Here is a 17,559-nt window from a genome sequence, read left to right as displayed (position 1 = left end):
GTCACCTCTGAAAGGGAAGACTGACTGGTAGGTTAACTGTAATCAGTGGAAGGCCTGTTGTTAGATAATGTCTGACAGAGAAGTTTTGTTAGGTGATGTGTGACTGATAAACCTGTTCCTTACAGAGCTCTTACAGAGAACCCTGGTTGTTATGTGACCTTATAAATCGAATACTGGTTGTTGGGTGATCTAATAAGGAGAAGCATGTTTGTCAGGCCATCTCTTACAGAGAAGCCTGGTTGTTACGTGACCTCTGAAAGAGAAGCCTGCTTGACTTCTGATGGAGAAGCTTGGTTGTTATGTAATCTCTGACAGTGAAGACTGGTTGGGAGGTGACCTCGTAAGGAGAATCCTGGTTGTTCGGTGATCTCTAATAGGCTTACAAAGAAGCCTTGTTACAGAGAAGCCTAGTGGTTATGTGACCTCATAGAGAGAAGAATGGTTTTTGAGTGATCGAATAAGGAGATGCCTGTTTGTTAGGCGAGCTCTGAGAGAAGCCTGCTGATCAGGTTCTCACTGACAGAGAAGCATGGTTGTTTGGTCACCTCTTAAAGGGAAGACTGATTGTTAGGTGATCTGTAGTAAGTGGAAGCCTTGTTGTTAGATGACCTCTGACAGAGAAGTCTTGTTGTTAGGTGATGTCTGACAGAGAAACAAGTTTGTTACATGACCACTTACACAGAAGCTTGGTTGTTAGGTGATCTCTACAGAGAAGCATGTTTTTAAGGTGAAACCTGATGGAGAAGCCTGGCTGTCAGGCAACATCTGACAGAGAAGGCTGGTTTTTGAGGCAGCTCTAAAATAAAAGCTTGATTATTAGGTTGTCTCTGTCAGAGAAAACTGGTTTGTAGGTGAACACATAAAGAGAGATTGTTGGATGATCTGAAAAGTAGCAGCCTGGTTGTTAAGTGACCTATGAAAGAGACGTCTACCTAACAGTCCTCTGACAGAGAAGAGTGGTTGGTAGGTGACCTCATAAGGAGAAGACCTGTTTTTAAGTGATCTGTAATAAGGAGAAGCCTGTTTATTATGTGCGCTCTTACAGAGATGCTTGGATGGTTTGTGACCTCATAAAGAGAAGACTGGTTGTTGGGTGATCTAATCAGGAGAAGCCTGTTTGTTACGAGAGCTCTTACAGAAAAGCCTGGTTGTTAGGGGACTTCTGATGGAGAAGCTTGGTTTTCATGTAATCTCTGACAGTGAAGACTGGTTGGTAGGTGACCTCATGAAGAGAAGCCTGGTTCTTCGGTGATCTCTATTAAGGCTTACAGTGACGCCTGTTGATAGAGAGGCCTTGTTGTTATGTGACCTCATTAAGAGAAGCCTGTTAGGAGTGCTCTGAGAGAAGCCTGGTTATCAGGTTATCTCTGGCAGAGAAGTGTGGCTGTTAGGTCACCTCTTTAATTGAAGACTGATTTTTAGGTGATCTGTAATCAGTGGAAGGCTTGTTGTCAGATGATCTCTGACAGAGATGTTTTGTTTGGTCGTGTCTGATAGAGAAACCTGTTTGTTACAGAGCTCTTGCAGAGATGCCCAAGAGAAGACTTGTTGTTAGGTGACCTCCAAAATAGAAGCCTGGTGGTTAGGTGACCTCCAAAATAGATGCCTGGTTGTTAGTTGACTTCTGATGGAGATGCTTGGTTTTTATGTAATCTCTGACAGTGAAGACTGGTTGGTAGGTGACCTCATGAAGAGAAGCCTGTTTGTTCGGTGATTTCTATTAAGGCTTACAGTAAAGCCTGTTTATAGAGATGCCTTGTTGTTATGTGACCTCAAAAAGAGAAGACTGGTTGTTGGGACATCTAATAACTACAAGCCTGTTTGTTAGGCGTGCTCTTACAGAAGCCTGGTTATCAGGTTATCTCTGACAGAGAAGCCTGGTTGTTAGCTGACCTAATAAAGTGAAGCATGGTTATTTGGTGTTCTCTCAAATGAAGAAGCTGGGTTGTTAGGTTTTCACTGTCACAGAATCCTTTTTGTCAACTGATCTCTAATAAGTAAAACCTGGTTGTGATGTGTTCTGTAATGAGGATATGCCTATTAGATCACCTCTGACAGAAAGGACTGATTGTTATCTGACATATGACAGAGAAGCCTGGTTATCAGTTTATCTCTGACAGAGAAGCATGGTTGTTTGTTCACCTCTTACAGGGAAGACTGACTGTTAGGTGATCTGTAGTAAGTGGAAGGCTTGTTGTTAGATGGCCTCAAACAGAGAAGTCTTGTTAGAGGATGTCTGACAGAGAAACCAGTTTGTTACATGACCACTTACACAGAAGCTTGGTTGTCAGGTGATCTCTGACAGAGTAGCATGGTTTATAGTTGACCTCTGATGGAGTAGCCTAGTTGTTAGGTAACCTCTGTCAGAGAAGGCTCCTTGTTAAGACAGCTCTTAAATAGAGGCTTGATTATTAGGTTGTCTCTGTCAGAGAAGATGGGTTGGTAGGTGTACTCATAAATAAAAACTCTTTGTTGGGTGATCTAATAGGGAGATGCCTGGTTTTTAGGTGACCTCTGAAAGAGATGTCTACCTACCAGTCTTCTTACAGAGAATACTGATTGGTAGGTGACCTCATGAAGAGAAGACTAGTTGTTATGTGTTCTCTAATAAGTAGAAGCCTGTTTATTATGTGAACTCTTATAGGGAAGTCTGATTATTATGTGTCCTCATAAAGAGAAGACTGGTTGTTGGGTGATCTAATAAGGAGAAGCCTGTTTGTTAGGCGAGCTCTGACAGAGAAGCCTCATTGTTAGGTGACGTCTGTAAAGGAAGCCTGGTTGTTAGGTGACTTCTGATGGAGAAGCTTGGTTTTTACGTAATCTTGGACAGCGAAGACTGGTTGATAGGTGATGTCTGAAAGTGTTGCCTGTTTGTGATGTGTCATCTGACAGGGGAACTTGTTTGTTAGGTGACCTCTTAAAGAGAAGACTGGTTGTTAGGTGATGTCTAATAAGGAGAGACCTCGTTGTGAGGTGATCTCTAATGAGGATAAGCCTGGTAGGTGACCTCTGGCAGAGAAGTATTTTAGATGACATCTAACAGAGAAGACTGGTTATCAAGTTATCTCTCAGAGAGAAGCATGGTTGTTAGGTCACCTCTTAAAGGGAAGACTGATTGTTATGTGGTCTCTAATAAGTGGAACCTTGTTAGTGACCTCTGACAGAGAATCCTGATTGTTAGGTGATGTCTGACAGAGAAGCCTCTTTTTTACATGACCACTGACAGAGAAGCTTGGTTGTTATGTGATCTCTGACAGAGAAGCATGGTTTTAAGGTGACCTCTGATGGAGAAGCCTGGTTGTTAGGTAACGTCTGACAGAGAAGCCTGGTTGTTAAGGCAGCTCTTACATAGAAGCTTGATTATTACATTATCTCTGAGAGAGAAGTCTGGTTGGTAGGTGACCTCTTAAAGAGAAGACTGCTTCTTAGGTGATCTTTAATAAGGAGAATCCTGTTTACTATGTAAGCTCTTACAGAGAAGCCTGGTTATTAGGTGACTTCTTATGGTGAAGCTTTGTTGTTACATGACCTCTGATTGAGAAGCCTGATTTTTAGGTGTTCTCAAATAAGGAGAAGCTGGAATATTAGGTGATTTCTAATGGAGATGCCATGATGTTAGGTGACCACTTATAGAGAATCCTGGTTGTTAGGAGAGCTCTGACAGAGAAGATTGATTGTTAGGTTATCTTTGAAAAAGAAGACTCGTTGTTAGGTGACGTCTGACAGAGTCGCCCGTTTGTTACATGTCCTCTCACAGAGAAGTTTGTTTTTTAGGTGATCTCTAATAAGGAGAAGCATGGTTGTTACATGACCTCTGATAAGTCTGTTCTTTACGTTATCTCTGACAGAAGCCTGGTTGTTATGTGACCTCATAAAGAGAAGACTGATGACTGATTGTTGGGTAACCTAATAAGGAAACACCTGTTTGTTAGGTGAGCTTTTACAGAGAAGCCTGCTTGTTAGGTGACCTGTGAAAGAGAAGCCTGGTTTTCAGGTGATCTCTAATAAGGATAACCTGGTTGTTAGGTTATCTCTAATAAAGACAAACCTGGTTGTTACGTGACATCTGACAGAGAAGCATGATTGTTAGGTTACCTCTACTAGTTAAGCTTCGTTGTTAGATGACCTCTGATTGAGAAGCCTGCTTATTAGGTGATCTCTAATGGAGAAGTCTCATTGTTAGGTGACCCCTGACAGAAATCTGGTTGTTAGGAGACATCTGACAGAGAAGCTTGATTGTTATGTTATCTCTGACAGGGAAGACTGATTGCTAGGTGAAGTCTGACACAGAAGCCTGGTTGTTAGGTGACCTGTGATGGTGAAGCTTATTTGTTAGGTGATATCTGACAGAGATGACTGATTGTTAGGTGATCTCTAGTGAAGAAGCTTGGTTGTTAGGTGACCTGTGATTCAGAAGCCTGGCTTTTAGGTGATCTCAAATAAGGAGAAGCCTGGTTGTGAGGTGAACTCTAAAAAGAGAAGCCTTAATTTTAGGTGATCTCTAATGGAGAAGCCTCATTATTAGTTACCTCTGTCAGTGAAGCCTGGTTGTTAGGAGACATCTGACAGGGATGCTTGATTGTTAGGTTATCTCTGACAGGAAAGACTGATTGTGAGGTGATGTCTGAGAAAGAAGGCTGGTTTTTAGGTGATCTCCAATAAGGAGAAGCCTTGTTGTGAGGTGATCTCCAAAAAGGATAATCATGGTAGGTCACCTCTGAAAGACACGGCTGATTGTTAGGTGACATCTGAGAGAGAAGCCTGATTGTTCTGTGACCTCTTATGGAGAAGCATGGTTGTGAGGTGATCTGTAATAAGGAGAAGGATGGTAGGTGACCTCTGAAAGACAAGACTGATTGTTAGGTGACATCTGCAGAGAAGCCTGGTGGTTAGGTGACATCTGATGGAGAAGCATGGTTGTTAGGTGATCTCTAATAAGGAGAATCCTGGTTGTTACATGACCTCTGACAGAGAAGCCTGGTTGATACGTTATCTCTGACAGAGAAACCTGGTTGTTAGGTGACCTCTGAAAGAGAAGCCTGGTTGTCAGGTGATCTCTAATAAGGAGATCCTGGTTGTTAGGTGATCTATAAGAAAGACAAGCCTGTTTTTTATGTGACATATAACAGAGGAGCGTGGTTGTTAGGTTACCTCTAATGGTTAAGCTTCGTTGTTCAATGACCTCTGACTGAGAAGCCTGCTTCTTAGGTGAGCTCTAATAAGGAGATGCCTCAATGTTAGCTGATCTCTAATGGAGATGCCTCATTGTTAGGTGACCCCTGTCAGAGGAATCTGGTTGTTAGGAGATTGTCTGACAGAGAAGCTTGATAGTTAGGTTATCTCTGACAGGGAAGACTGATGGTTAAGGTAAGTGTGACAGAGAAGCCTGGTTGTTAGGTGACCTGTGATGGTGAAGCTTGTTTGTTAGGTGATATCTAACAGAGATGACTGATTGTTAGGTGATCTCTAGTGGAGAAGCCTGGTTATTAGGTCATCTCTAATGGAGAAGCCTGGTTATTTGGTGACCTGTGACAGAGAAGCGTGGTTGTTATGTGATCTATAATAAGAAAGTGCCAGGTTGTTAGTTGATCTCTGACAGAGAAGCCTGGTTGTTAGGTGACATCTGTTGGAGAAGCATGGTTGTTAGGTGATCTCTAATAAGGAGAAGCGTGGTTGTTAAGTGACCACTTAAAGAGAAGACTGTTAGGTGACCTCTGACAGGAAGCCTGATTGTTAGGTGACCACTGACAGAGAAGCTTGGTGGTTGTGTGACCTCCTACAGGGAAGCCTGGGGTTTAGGTGATCTCTCACAGAGATGCCTGGTTGTTAGGTGACTTCTGACAGAGAAACGTTGTTGTTTGTTGATTTCTGAAGATGAGGAGTGGTTGTTAGGTGAACTCTGACAGAGAAGCCTGGTTTTAAGGTGATGTCTGATGGAGAAGCGTTGTTGTTAGGTGACCTCTGATGGCAGAGCGGGGTTGTTAGGTGACCTCTGCTTAAGAAGCCTGGTTCTTAGTTGATCTCAAATAAGGAGAACCTGGTTGTTTATTTAATCTCTAATAAGGAGCACCCTGTTTATTAGGTGACCTCTAATGGAGAAGCCTGCATATTATGTTACCTCTGAGAGAGAAACCTTGTTGTTAAGTTATCTCTGACTGAGACGCCATGGTTGTTAGGAGACCAGTTACAGAGAAACTTGATTGTTACCCTATCTCTGACAGAGAAGCCAATTGTTAGTTCATCTCTTATAAGGAGAAGGCTGGTTGTGAGGTGATCTCTAATAAGCGAAAGTGTGCTAAGTGACCTCTCAAATTGAAGAATGACTGCTAGGTGACATCTGACAAATAAGGCTGATTGTTAGGTGACCTCTGATGGAGAAGCATGGTTGTTAGGTGATCTCTAATAAGGAGAAGCCTGGTTGTTATGTGACCTCTGACAGAGAAGCCTGGTTTTTAGGTGACCTCTTAAAGAGAAGACTGGTTGTTAGGTGATCTCTAATAAGGAGAAGCCTGGTTCTTAGGTAATCTCTAATAAGGAGCAGCCTGAATATTAGGTGATCTCTAATGGAGAAAGCGTGGTTATTAGGTGACCTCTGACAGAGAAGCCCAGTTGTTAGGTTATCTCTGACAGAGAATCCTGGTTATTAGGAGAGCTCTTACAGAGAAACTTGATTGTTATGTTATCTCTGACAGAGAAGCCTGGTTTATAGGTCATCTCTAATAAAGAGAAACCTGGTTTTTAGGTGACATCTGACAGAGAAGTCTGGTTGTTAGGTGACCTCTAAAAGAAAGCCTGTGTGTTAGGTGACTTCTGATGGAGAAGCTTTGTTGTTAGGTGACCTCTGTTTGGGAAGCCTTGTTGTTAGATGATCTCAAATAAGGAGAAGCCTGGTTGTTAGGAGATCTCTAATAAGGAGAAGCCTTAATGTTAGGTGATCTGTATTGGAGAAGCCTGGTTATTAGGTGACCTTTGACAGAGAAACCTGGTTGTTAGATGATCTCTAATAAGCAGAAGCCTGATTCTGAGGTAATGTCTAATAAGGAGATACTTGGTTGTTACATGACCTCTGACAGGGAAGTCTGGTTGTTATGTTATCTCTGACTGAGAAGTCTGTTTGTTAAGTGACCTCTTAAAGAGAAGGCTGGTTGTTAGGTAATATCTTATAAGGATAAGCCTGTTTGTTAGATGACCTCAGACAGAGATGCATGGTTGGTAGGTTACCTCTGAAAGAGAAGTCTGGTTGTTAGGTGACTTCTGACTTAAAAGCTTGGTTGTTAGGTGACCTCTGATTGAGAAGCCTGGTTGTTAGGTGATCTCTAATAAGGAGAAGCCTGGTTGTTAGGTGACCTCTTACAGAGAATCCTGGTTGTTAGAAGACCTCTGACAGAGAAGCTTGATTGTTAGGTTAACTCTGACAGAGTAGACTGGTTGTTAGGTGACCTCCGACAGAGAAGCTTGGTTGTTAGTTGATCTCTGATGGAGATGACTGATTGTTAGGTGGTCTCTAGTAGAGAAGCCTGATTATTAGGTGATCTCTAATTTAGAAGCCTGGTTGTTAGGTGACTTCTTATGAGAAGCCTGATTGTAAGGTGACCTCTAATGGAGAAGCCTGGTTGTGAGGTGATCTGTAATATAGGGAAGCTTTGTTCTTAGGTGACCTCTGACAGAGAAGCCTGGTTGTTTGGATGCCTCATTGTTAGGTGTCCTGTGACAGAGAAGCCTGGTTATTAGGTGACCTCTGACTGAGAAGCTTGGTTGTTAGGTGATCTCTAGTGGAGAAACCTGGTTGTTAGGTGACCTCTGACAGAGAAGTCCGGTTATGACGTGACCTCTGAGAGAGATGCCTGGTGTTGGGTGACCTCTGACAGAGAAGCCTGTTTGTTATGTGATGTCTGATGCAGAAGTGTGGTTATTAATTTAACTCTGACAGAGAAGCTTGGTTGTTAGGTGATCTATGATGGACAAGACTGGTTGTTAGGTGATCTATGTTTGAGAAACCTGGTTATGAGGTGATCTCTAATGGAGGAGCCTGCTTGTTTGATGACTTCTGACAGAGAAACCTGGCTGTTCTGTGACCTCTGATGTAGAAGCCTGGTTGTTAGGTGATCTCTTTTTTTTTTAATGCTCAATGCATATTTATTGAACAAATAAACTCTTGATGACGATTAGGAAAGCAACTTTTTACACCTTTTTTTTGAGAGGGCATCTCTCATATTTATTGATCAAATGGTTGTTAGCAACAGTAAAATTCTGTATAGGGTAGTCAATGCTCAGTGCACAATCATTAATCCATCTCAAGCCTAATTCTTGTCAGTCTCCAATCTTCTGAAGCATAACGAACAAGTTCTTACATGGTGAACAAATTCTTACATAGTGAATAAGTTCTTACATGGTGAACAGTACAAGGGCCATCATCACAGAAACTTTCGGTTTTGATCACGCATAATGAACTATAAACAATCAGGTCAAATATGAATATTCATTTGATTTTTATACTTGATTTATATGTGGATCCCACATTTCTCCCTTTATTATTATTATTATTATTATTATTATTATTATTATTATTATTATTATTTTTAATAAAATGCCGAAGTGGTAGGTAGATGCAAGATAAAGGTAGAAAACATAGTTTAGTGTTGTAAGAGAGCAATTGTAGATGATCAGGTGTGTGCCTGTAGACTATGTGCTAATCCAAGCTACACAATGGCATTAAAACATCCATGGATGCAGAAGATTTCTCTCAAAACACGGGGGGGGAGGCGGGTGAGGTTCAAAGCCTCACCACTGTTGATCCCCAATTTCTCACCTGATGGCCCCCTGCTACTGTGCCTGTCTTAGGTTGTTCCTCCCTTGAGGAATCTTACCCATCTCTGGCTAACCAGTCATCTTCCGGGGCCATACAGGGAGATGTAAAGTTGGTAAGTGAGAGAGAAGCCATATTCTTTGAAAAGGTTAGCTTTTTACTTCATTGCAGATTTATGCCCTGTGGCTTCTATGCCCAGCATTTGTCTTGAGGTATCTTTACCACTTGGAGGAATTATGATACTCGGTAAATTCGATATGAAGCACGAATTCTATTTAAGGGTTGTAATTAGGAAGGGAGAAGAAAAGCTATAGAGGTAGCACATGGAAGAAAACATGGGAATCTTGATTATTTCTTTGACATATCTTCTTGTAGAGTAACTTACGCATGTATAGCTTTAAAACTACTAACTAAATTGTGCACAAACATTAACATAATAGGAATATAGTTACATAACTAAAGCAGATCTATAATTACCAGCCATCTCCAGTGAAGCCAAGAAAACCAGTTAGGCACCGTAGGCATTTGTGAAAATTTGTCTATGATATAATGGATATTGTCCAACTGTACTTGAACAGTCTGAGAGAAATCCAACAAATTAAAACAACCCATTCCTGGGAACTGTTCACATCCCATATGTTCTTTTAACAGTAGATAGTCTACTAACCAAAGTGAATGACCTATACTCTGAAAACTACAAGTCACTCTTAAGAGAAATTAAAGGGGACACTAACAAATGGAAACTCATCCCATGCTCCTGGCTAGGAAGAATCAATATCGTCAAAATGGCCATCCTGCCCAAAGCAATATACAGATTTGATGCAATCCATATCAAATTACCAGCAACATTCTTCAATGAACTGGAACATTCATTGGTTAGAATGAAGCCAAGTGGAGAAAGAGAAATACCAGATGATTTCACTGAGCATAATACCCTCCAGGTCCATCCATGTTGCTGCAAATGGTAGGATTTGCCCTCTTCTTATGGCTGAGTAGTATTCCATTGTGTATATGTACCACATCTTCTTTATCCATTCATCTACCAATGGACATTTAGGTTGCTTCCAATTCTTGGCTATTGTAAATAGTGCTGCGATAAATAGAGGGGTGCATCTGTCTCAAACTTGATTGCAGCGTTCTTAGGGTAAATTCCTAGGAGTGGAATTCCTGGGTCAAATGGTAAGTCTGTTTTGAGCATTTTGATGAACCTCCATACTGCTTTCCACAATGGTTGAACTAATTTACATTCCCACCAGCAGTGTGGGAGGGTTCCCCTTTCTCCACAGCCTCGCCAACATTTGTTGTTGTTTGTCTTTTGGATGGCAGCCATCCTTACTGGTGTGAGGTGATATCTCCTTGTAGTTTTAATTTGCATTTCTCTGATAATTAGCGATGTGGAGCATCTTTTCATGTGTCTGTTGGCCATCTGTATTTCTTTTTTGGAGAACTGTCTGTTCAGTTCCTCTGCCCATTTTTTAATTGGATTATTTGTTTTTTGTTTGTTGAGGTGTGTGAGCTCTTTATATATTTTGGACGTCAAGCCTTTATCAGATCTGTCATTTACAAATATATTCTCCCATACTGTAGGGTTCCTTTTTGTTCTATTGATGGTGTCTTTTGCTGTACAGAAGCTTTTCAGCTTAATATAGTCCCACTTGTTCATTTTTGCTATTGTTTTCCTTGCCCGGGGAGATATGTTCAAGAAGAGGTCACTCATGTTTATGTCTAAAAGTTTTTTGCCTATGTTTTTTTCTAAGAGTTTTATGGTTTCAAGGCTTACATTCAGGTCTTTGATCCATTTTGAATTTACTTTTGTGTATGGGGTTAGACAATTGTCCAGTTTCATTCTCCTACATGTAGCTGTCCAGTTTTGCCAGCACCATCTGTTGAAGAGACTGTCATTTCACCATTGTATGTCCATGGCTCCTTTATCAAATATTAATTGACCATATATGTTTGGGTTAATGTCTGGAGTCTTTAATCTGTTCCACTGGTCTGTGGCTGTGTTCTTGTGCCAGTACCAAATTGTCTTGATTACTATGGCTTTGTAGTAGAGCTTGAAGTTGGGGAGTGAGATCCCCCCTACTTTATTCTTCTTTTTCAGGATTGCTTTGGCTATTCAGGGTCTTTGGTGTTTCCGTATGTATTTTTGAATTATTTGCTCCAGTTCATTGAAGAATGTTGCTGGTAATTTGAGAGGGATTGCATCAAATCTGTATATTGCTTTGGGCAGGATGGCCATTTTGACGATATTAATTCTTCCTAGCCATGAGCATGGGATGAGTTTCCATTTGTTAGTGTTCCCTTTAATTTCTCTTAAGAGTGACTTGTAGTTTTCAGGGTATAGGTCTTTCACTTCTTTGGTTAGGTTTATTCCTAGGTATTTTATTCTTTTTGATGCAATTGTGAATGGAATTATTATTCTGATTTCTCTTTCTATTGGTTCATTGTTAGTGTATAGGAAAACTACAGATTTCTGTGTGTTAATTTTATATCCTGCAACTTTGCTGTATTCCAAAATTAGTTCTAGTAGTTTTGGAGTGGAGTCTTTAGGGTTTTTTATGTACAATATCATATCATCTGCAAATAGTGACAGTTTAACTTCTTCTTTACCAATCTGGATTCCTTGTATTTCTTTGTTTTGTCTGATTGCCATGGCTAGGACCTCTAGTAGTATGTTAAATAACAGTTGGGAGAGTGGGCATCCCTGTCTAGTTCCCGATCTCAGAGGAAATGCGTTCAGCTTCTCACTGTTCAGTATAATGTTGGCTGTGGGTTTATCATATATGGCCTTTATTATGTTGAGTTACTTGCCCTCTGTTCCCATTTTGCTGAGAGTTTTTATCATGAATGGATGTTGAATTTTGTCAAATGCTTTTTCAGCATTTGACATGTTGTTTTTGTCTTTCTTTTTGTTGATGTGGTGGATGATGTTGATGGATTTTCGAATGTTGTACCATCCTTGCATCCCTGGGATGAATCCCACTTAGTCATGGTGTATGATCCTTTTGATATACTGTTGAATTCTGTTTGCTAATCTTTTATTGAGTATTTTGGCATCTACATTCATCAGGGATATTGGTCTGTAATTCTCTTTTTTGGTGGGGTCTTTGCCTGGTTTTGGTATTAGGGTGATGTTGGCTTCATAGAATGAGTTTGGGAGTATTTCCTCCTATTTTTTTGGAATACTTTAAGGATAATGGGTATTATGTCTTCTCTGTGTGTCTGATAAAATCCGAGGTAAATCCATCCAGCCCCGGGGTTTTGTTCTTGGGTAGTTTTTTGATTACTGTTTCAATTTATTTGCTTGTAATTGGTTTGTTTAACTTTTGTGTTTCTTCTGTGGTCAGTCTTGGGAGGTTCTATTTTTCTAGGAAGTTGTCCATTTCTTCTAGGTTTTCCAGCTTGTTGGCATATAGGTTTTCATTGTAGTCTTTAATAATTCTTTGTATTTCTGTGGAGTCTGTCGTGATTTTTCCATTCTCATTTCTGATTCTGTTGATTTGTGTTGATTCTCTTTATCTCTTAATAAGTTTGGCTAGAGGCTTATCTATCTTGTTTATTTTCTCAATGAACCAGCTCTTGGTTTCATTGATTTTTGCTATTGTTTTATTCTTCTCAATTTTGTTTATTTCTTCTCTGATCTTTATTATGTCCCTCCTTCTGCTGACTTTAGGACTCATTTGTTCTACTTTTTCCAGTTTCGATAATTGTGATGTTAGACTATGAATTTGGGATTGTTCTTCCTTCTTCAAGTGTGCCTGGATTGCTATATACTTTCCTCTTAAGACTGCTTTCATTGCATCCCACAGAAGTTGGGGCTTTGTGTTGTTGTTGTCATTTGTTTCTATATATTCCTTGATCTCTATTTTGATTTGTTCATTGATCCATTGATCCATTGATCCATGTGTTTGTGAGCCTTTTTGTTTTCTTTGTAGAATTTATTTCTAGTTTTATACCTTTGTTGTCTGAAAAATTGGTTGGTAGAATTTCAGTATTTTGGAATTTACTGAGGCTCTTTTTGTGAGCTAGTATGCAGTCTATTCTGGAGAATGTTACATGTGCACTTGAGAAGAATGTATATCCTGTTTCTTTTGGAAGTAGAGTTCTGTAGATGTCTATTAGGTCCATGTGTTCTAGTGTGTTGTTCAGTGCCTCTGTGTCCTTACTTATTTTCTCCCCAGTGGATCTATCCTTTGGGGTGAGTGGTGTGTTGAAGTCTCCTAAAATGAATGCATTGCAGTCTATTTCCCTCTTTAGTTCTGTTAGTATTTATTTCACATATGCTGGTGCTCCTGTGTTGGGTGCATATATATTTAAAATGGTTATATCCTCTTGTTGTATGAGCCCTTTATCATTATGTAGTGTCCTTCTTTATCTCTTGTTACTTTGTTTGTTTTGAAGTCTGTTTTGTATGATATTAGTACTGCAACCCCTGCTTTCTTCTCACTGTTGTTTGCCTGAAATATGTTTTTCCATCCCTTGACTTTTAGTCTATGCTTTTCTTTGGGTTTAAGGTGAGTCTCTTGTAAGCAGCATATAGATGGGTCTTGCTTTTTTATCCATTCTATTACTCTGTGTCTTTTGATTGGTGCATTAAATCCATTTATGTTTAGGGTGACTATTGAGAGATATGTACTTATTGCCATTGCAGGCTTTAGATTCGTGGTTACCAAAGGTTCAAGCCTCTTTAGTATCTTACTGCCCAACTTAGCTTGCTTATTGAGCTGTTATATACACTGTCTGGAGATTCTTTTCTTCTCTCCCTTCTTATTCCTCCTCCTCCATTCTTCATATGTTGTGTGTTTTGTTCTGTGCTCTTTTTAGGAGTGCTCCCATCTAGAGCAGTCCCTATAAGATGCCCTGTAGAGGTGGTTTGTGGGAAGCAAATTCCCTCAGCTTTTGCTTGTCTGGGAATTGTTTAATCCCGCCATCATATTTAAATGATAGTCGTGCTGGATACAGTATCCTTGGTTCAAGGCCCTTCTGTTTCATTGCACTAAATATATCATGCCATTCTCTTCTGGCCTGTATGGTTTCTGTCAAGAAGTCTGATGTTAGCCTGATGGGTTTTCCTTTATAGGTGACCTTTTTCTCTCTAGCTGCCTTTAAAACTCTTTCCTTGTCCTTGATCCTTGCCATTTTAATTATTATGTGTCTTGGTGTTGTCCTCCTTGGATCCTTTCTGTTGGGGGTTCTGTGTATTTCCATGGTCTGTTCGATTATTTCCTCCCCCAGTTTGGGGAAGTTTTCAGCAATTATTTCTTCCAAGATAATTTCCATCCCTTTTCCTCTCTCTTCTTCTTCTGGTACCCCTCTAATATGGATATTGTTCCTTTTGGATTGGTCATCCAGTTCTCTTAATATTGTTTCATTCCTGGAGATCCTTTTATCTCTATGTCAGCTTCTATGCGTTCCTGTTCTCTGGTTTCAATTCCATCAATGGCTTCTTGCATCTTATCCATTCTGCTTATAAATCCTTCCAGGGTTTGTTTCACTTCTGTGATCTCCTTCCTGACATCTATGATCTCCCTCCGGACTTCATCCCTTAGCTCTTGTATATTTCTCTGCATCTCTGTCAGCATGTTCATAATTTTTATTTTGAATTCTTTTTCAGGAAGACTGGTTAGGTCTGTCTCCTTCTCAGGTGTTGTCTCTGTGATCTTTGTCTGCCTGTAGTTTTGCCTTTTCATGGTGATAGAGATAGTTTGCAGAGCTGGTACGAGTGATGGCTGGAAGAGCTTTCCTTCTTGTTGGTTTGTGGCCTTCCTCTCCCCCTTCATGAGTCGCTGGGTTCTCGCAGTTGTGGATGTGGTCTGGATGTTGTCCTGTGTCCTCTGGTCTCTATTTTAGGAAGAGTTGTCTTTGTTATATTTTCATAGATATATGTGGTTTTGGGAGGAGGTTTCTGCTGCTCTACTCATGCTGCCATCTTGGCTCCACCTCTTTTTTCTGGGGTGACCTCTTTTTGAGAAGCCTTTTGTACCTTTAGGTGAATCTATCTGCATCTGCACATAGTTCATGTAGAGTCCTCCCAATTCCCCAGGTCAATTTCATATCAGGAGGGGAGGATACAGGAGAGACGAGGAAGGGAAGGAAAGACTGAGGAGAGGAGTGAACATGAGAGGGAGAGAGAAAAATGTATGATTATATGATATATTTATCAGGCTCATTTTGATGGCCACTGACCAAGATCCAACTGAAGTTGGTTTAGCTGAAACAAAACAAAATAAAATGAATTGATTTCTATTACTGAGAACTCAGAGATAGAGCTTAGTTTGGACAAAGCTGGACTAGATACTCACTAGATGTCCCTGCTCAGGCAAGCAACCCCCGTGGTCCTGACATCCTCAGACTTAGATTCCAGTGCATGAAGTGCCTCTTCCCTGGTGTTCTCAGCCAAGTTTCTGGGTGAATGGTCAGTGGCTCTGACTAGCCTCTTTGGTCAGTGGTTTGCCTGTGGTTGAACTGATCTCTGTGACTTGGATATGCTCATTGGTCAAGCCAGGATCAAATGAGAACCACTGGAGTCAGCCCCACCAATCATGAGGACATGGGAAGGGAAAGTCCTCCAAAGTAAAGTCAGACTATGTTACCACAGCAGAGATGAGAAGTTTTTATTAAGCAGGCGAGCATAGCAGATGACTACTACAGAAGGGAAACACCTCTACCCAAGAGGAAAGCCTCCTTGACTTGAAAATTCATACCAGAAGTTATTTATTGGGTGAGTAGAAAGACTCTGAGTTGAGAAGGAGCCTATCTCTAGGCCTCCAGGCCTCAGTGGAGTGTCTGTTGGTGATGCTCACCCTGGGTTTTCTGCCCTTCCTCTGGAGCTCCTGGGGGAGGGTCCTTAGAAGCTTGGCCTCTCTCTTTAGCATCATGAGCCTGGTCCTTGAAGAAGGAAGGCTCTACTCTGTGGTCACCCACTCAGTGGACATCTCCATGCCTGCCTCACATGGTCAACATTCACTGGGCTGGGAAGACTGAGGGAAAGGCTCTCCTCACCATCTGTGGCTCTCTCCCTCTCTTAATCTTCCTATCTGGGCATGAAAGTGTCCACATAAGAAGAAATCCAAAGAGTGGCTTGAATGCTTTAAATAAGGGGAAGAGAGAAGAAACAGTTTTAAAGCAACCTATTTCAATTTCCTGTTCTATAGCGAGAGCCATAAAATGAACCTGTTATGCCCTCTGCTCTGCTTTGTGGGGAGCAGCCTAATTCTGACTGGTGGGACCCAAATGCCACTCCATGACATGGCATAAAAGCTATAAAGCCCTATTCCTGGTGCCGGCGATTATTTACCTTGGGCCCAAGGTCATAAGCCATATCTGCAATCAACAAAACAAACAACAATAACAATAAAAAAAAGCCACTTCAATTTTCTCAAATCTCCCAAGATTTAAAAAGGAACAAAAAGTTGCTGGTGTGTTTGCTGACTGGAGTGATTATGTGGTTCAATCATTTTGATTTACAATTTTTTGTAAATCTTTGTCCTTGTAGAAATAACTCCCTGCAGCTGAACAACAGGAGATGGAAATGGATTAACCTTCCCACATGGGAGTATAAGATGTGTTCTAGGGAGCAGGCTTCCATTTGAGGTTAATGCAAAGTCTCCAGTTTCTATGAATACACCATATTAAAGAGCATTCTCTTTTCTTCTCACTTTCCATTTCTTTTCTTTTGATCTGCCAGGCAAAGGAAATTATCAGCAGCATCTAAGCCTCTGTTTTATTTTCCCCTTTATGCATTTTGCATCATAAAGCATTTGAATCTGTTTGACGTATACCTGGAGCTCTGAAGTGATCTTTGGTTGCTGCATGAAATAGACTGCAGAGAAATGAGAGACAAGAGGTCATTCTGGAATGTAAAGTTTATGGACCATAGTGCAAATACAAATGGCTTTTTCACTTGCCAGATATACATATATCTGAGTGGTCTCTGGATGTGATGGGGCCAAAATATTAGGCCAATGATTCTCAAACCTAGGCAGGCACGAGAATCAGCCAGTGGGACTGTTAAAATACAGATTGGTGGGCCCTACCTCCAGAACTTCTGATTCAGTAGGTCTAGGGTGAGCCTGAGAATCTGCATTTCTGTCAAGTCCCCAGGGAATACTGATGATGTTGGTGCAGGGACCACACTCTGAGAAGCACTGCACTCTACTGAACTGAAGAAGCACAGGAGGCTATTTCTTCCTCTCCAGCTACCAGAGAAATAGAAGGTTTCCTTGTTTTTGGTATTTCCATCATTTCATTACTGCCTCCAAAACTTACATGAATATGGAGATTGGATGGGGGACCCCAGCTTGTCTGGACCATTAGGATTCTTGCTGTCCTTGCTGTGCCTCTGTCCATCTCTTTCTTGTGAAGACTGTGGAAATAAACTAAGGCCAATCTGTGAGAACAAGCAAAAGCTGTTTACTCATTGCCCTCACAAGGAGGTCAGCCACCGTCGTTTGCACTTTGCAGAGACCTGAAGTCAGGGAGAAGAGGGAGAGGGCTTTAGAGTGGGCAGGAATGAAAGGCCATGCATGTGCCCTGATGGAGGCTGCTGGCCTGCAGGAACTGGAGGCAGGCTAACTAGAAGTGGGACATCCCGTGTGATCAGAAAGGGGTACATGTTTGACATTCTCTAGTTCATCCTAAATTGGACGCAGGGACAAAAATTAAGGAAGCTGCCAGTTACTAATCAAATCCTGGCCATTTGGGGCCAGCTGTTATAGAGGTTATTGTCTCCCTGAATTGTTGCTGTAGAT

The 17,559-nt window shown here is 41.0% G+C and overlaps 1 pseudogene; it reads left to right on the top strand.

The window, feature by feature from the left end:
• Positions 1 to 17,559, top strand: part of LOC108387707 (dynein axonemal heavy chain 9-like) — a 353,770-nt pseudogene that overhangs the window by 219,058 nt on the left and 117,153 nt on the right.

Source organism: Manis javanica, chromosome 4 (genome assembly GCF_040802235.1).
Source record: "Manis javanica isolate MJ-LG chromosome 4, MJ_LKY, whole genome shotgun sequence".
Classification (NCBI taxonomy): Eukaryota; Metazoa; Chordata; class Mammalia; order Pholidota; family Manidae; genus Manis; species Manis javanica.
Note: the sequence above shows the minus strand (reverse complement) of the source record. Positions and strands in the feature narration are given on the sequence as shown.